This window comes from Anopheles merus, unplaced genomic scaffold (assembly GCF_017562075.2).
Source record: "Anopheles merus strain MAF unplaced genomic scaffold, AmerM5.1 LNR4000070, whole genome shotgun sequence".
NCBI lineage: Eukaryota > Metazoa > Arthropoda > Insecta > Diptera > Culicidae > Anopheles > Anopheles merus.
The window spans coordinates 69-3,619 of record NW_024427650.1 but is presented as its reverse complement, the minus strand read 5'-3'; the positions used below and the strand labels follow the sequence as shown (position 1 = coordinate 3,619).

The 3,551-nt window shown below is 51.9% G+C and overlaps 1 long non-coding RNA gene across 2 annotated transcripts; it reads right to left on the bottom strand.

The window, feature by feature from the left end:
* Positions 1 to 2,189: 2,189 nt before the first annotated feature.
* On the bottom strand, positions 2,190 to 3,240 carry LOC121601338. 2 transcript variants are annotated; one of them, XR_006006078.1, is made up of 4 exons: positions 3,155 to 3,240; positions 2,972 to 3,098; positions 2,427 to 2,898; positions 2,190 to 2,313 (listed from the first exon to the last, which is right to left on the bottom strand). It is a non-coding gene; the product is annotated as an uncharacterized LOC121601338 (long non-coding RNA). The 2 variants fall into 2 exon arrangements; XR_006006077.1 differs by having other exon boundaries at positions 2,190 to 2,898.
* Between the last annotated feature and the right edge of the window lie 311 nt (positions 3,241 to 3,551).

Genomic DNA, 3,551 nt, shown 5'->3' with positions numbered 1-3,551 from the left:
TCAGGTCACAACGCCAGAGAAGAGAGTGAGAGGGAGGATAAAAACTATAAATTAGGAGATAAGGAGGAGGATTGGTCCGCTCCTAGCCTTTAGTTGAAATTCGACAATCGGTACATGTGGACTAATTTTTGATTTAACCTCATAACAGTAAATAAAGTGTTTTCTCTAAAAAATCCACCGCGTTTTTCAACATTTCAAAAAATTAGCATTCGCACAAAAAGCCAATAAAGTTGATCGAAAACTCGTTCGCAGAGCGGAAAGCACAGTAAGTCGCGCGCGCAAGTGATATATAGTGGAACGGGAAAATAAACCAACGTAAAATGCGTCGTACGCTTCGGGTGGCGCAAACCTACCAGCGAGTCCGGAAACGCCGCAGGAAAGCGGTAACGTCTCTGGCGGGCCCAGGTACGATCCATCCTCCCCGGGAACATCGAGCACTGTAACGACGGAAGGAAGCACCCGAGGAGCGATGCCACCGCAACGAACGTTGCGGTACTTCGCAAGAGGGGGCAGAGTAAGGGGATAAGTTCACCGTTCCACTCATTAAACCACGGTGCGAACCAGGGCCGCGATGACATTCGCGAATCGCGAAGACGACGATTGCAGGAGATTGAGCACGAGATGCAGATGCTACGGGATGCAGAAGACGAAAATGGCTCGGCGGCCATCGCTGAGCATCCCAACCACGGCGGCACTGGGGGGACATTATCCGGAGTTTGCTGGGTGGGTGAAGAGTTTCGGGGAATCCTTGCGTCGAATATACCCGGCGGGAAAAGCCCTTACGCAAGGCCAAATTTCAGGGGCAACGACCTCGGGCAACGCGCCGCTGCTGAGCAACCCAACTCCCTCAACCGAGCCCCGCGATTGCGTCGACCTACGCTACACTACCGTCACAAAGGATGCATCCACACGCAACACAAACTCTTCCTCACGCGACACATTCTCACTCAGCGCACACTATACAGACACACCCGACGTACACTTCGCATACACATTCGGCTCACACGATACTACCACAACACGAAATATGTGCAACCACATTTCAACACCAGCACTGAGTCAGAGCCAGATATCTGCTCGTCAACCGGTGCCCCGGGACCTTCCGTCTTTCCGGGGAACCAGAAGTGTGGTCGCTTTTCATAGCCACGTATAACCGCACTAACACTGCATGTGGTTACACCGATGACGAAAACATCGGCCGTCTACAATATGCGTTGAGAGGAGCGGCGTTCGAAGCGGTAGGCCACCTTTTGTCCTTCCCGGACGGGTTGAATGAGGTGATGGCGACCCTAAAGGCGCGTTTCGGCAGACCAGATCTGATTGTGGAGTCCATGACCGAGAAGATCAGAAAAATGGCACCAGCGAAGATTGAAAGGTTGTCAACGGTCGTAGAGTTTGGATATGCGGTGAAGCGGTTGGTAGGAGCGATGACGGCCTCCGGGTTACGAGGGTACATGTACGACGTGGCGTTACTCAAGGAGTTAGTCAGGAAACTACCCCCCGTCCTATGCATCGACTGGGCGAGAACGAGGAGTAAACTTTCGGAAGTGACGCTGTTGGAGTTTGGAAAATGGGTTGGTGACTTAGCAGAAGATCTCTGTGGTGTTGTCGACGTGATGTCCGTGATGGAAATAGCGACTCAACTCATCAACAACCAGAACCGCCAACTCATTACAGCCGCACCCAGCCTCAACGGTTTCAACCCCATCGTGCCCCGCCAGCGCAACTCGATCGACGGCCACCGATCGGTACTGGGCGGGTTCATCTAGCCTACTGCAACGCAACGGTATTGCAGGATGAGAATCTTGGTGATCCATCTTCATCGCAAAATGCACCAGAATTGTTGACTGTCTGCCCCTTGTGCGGCAGGGATTGTCCCACTCTGGTCCAGTGTGAGCAGTTCCAAAGGACAACGGTTGCCGCCAGAAGATCGTTTGTAAGTGAACGCAGGATATGCCGGAAATGCCTCGGATACCATAGAGGTGGTTGCAGCGTAAGAGCACCGTGCGCGGTGAACGGATGCAACAGACAACACCATGAGCTGCTCCACGTGAATGACCAGACACCAGCCAGCCCTCACCAGCGCGATCATCTAAATGGCTTAGGTAGGGTCGTGTACACTGGTGTCGCTAACGTTCTTACCCATTCAGGACCGAAAGACTCTTCGCTTTTAAATACGTACCCGTTACGCTGCACGGGCCCAGGGGGCGAATAGATACGTTCGCCTTTTTAGATGACGGCTCTACTTCCACGTTTATGGAGCACGGACTAGCACAGGAGCTTGGAGTTACAGGGACACCGTACCCGTTGTGTCTACAATGGACGGGAGACGTGACAAGAGAAGAACAAGACTCCGTAAGGCTATCGGTGCGCATATCGGGTAGAAACATGTCACATGCGATATACAAACTATCAGAAGTACACACGGTCAAAGAGCTTGCCCTTCCGGAACAATCTGTAAACGTAGCACAACTGACTGCACGCTATACTCATCTGAGAGGTCTCCAGTTCGAATCCTACGCTTACGCCGTGCCCCGCATCCTCATAGGCATAGACAACTGCAACATAACGCGAACCCTCAAGACCGTGGATGCAAGCTGCAAAGAACCGGTCGCTTCGAAAACCCGCCTTGGATGGGTTGTCTATGGGCCTTGCTCGGTTGCGAGTGCAAAGCCGAGTCCTTCAAACCGGTCCTTCTCGGGCCGCGCGTTTCACGACCTCTCTTGTAACTCCGCGTCGGACAAAGCAGTGCGGCCGTTGCGGCCTAGGGACGACGAAAGAGCGTTGGCGATATTGGAGCGGGAAACGAACGGACAGCGATACGAAATGGGACCTTTGTGGCGGTACAACAGCGTCAATTTGCCCTACAACAAAAAGGCGTTCAAGCGTGATGGGTTTCTAAAACAGAAGATGGCAAAATATTCGAAGTTAGCAAACGATGTGAATAGAACAAATGTAGCAGAGTTCTTACCTACACTTCACCACAGAACCGAGCGGTCCGAACCGATGCGGCCGACAGAAATAGGGGATATAGTTGTAGTGGCGTGTAACAATTCCTAGGAATTGTTGGCCTAAGGGAGGAATCGTGGTAGTAAACCCTGATAGGAATGGACAAGTTAGTCAAGCCACCGTCAAAACGGTCCATTAAACGTACGATAGGTCCACGCACGGATGTGCAATTTCCTTAGAGCAATTGGGGTAAAACCGCGTGGTTACGACGCAACAGATCGAACAGTGAGCCAGTAAACACCAATGCACACACGCATACACGCAAAACACCTGACAGATAATAGGAAGTGTAGCCACGGTTGATAGTGTCGCAGGCTACGATGGCGAAAAAAGAGGTTGCACCATTGTTAAGCGGGATTGACGTTTTTGTGTAACGGCTATAGAGCTTAAGCGGGTTACACGTTCAGCGTTTACGGGCTATAAGCTCAAGCGGGTTACACGTTCAGCGTTTACGGGCTACTAACAAATTCAACCGCCTCAACCGTGGTACACTGGGGGGACAATGTTGGAAACTCACGAGTGCCCACAGTCTGTCAGTCACA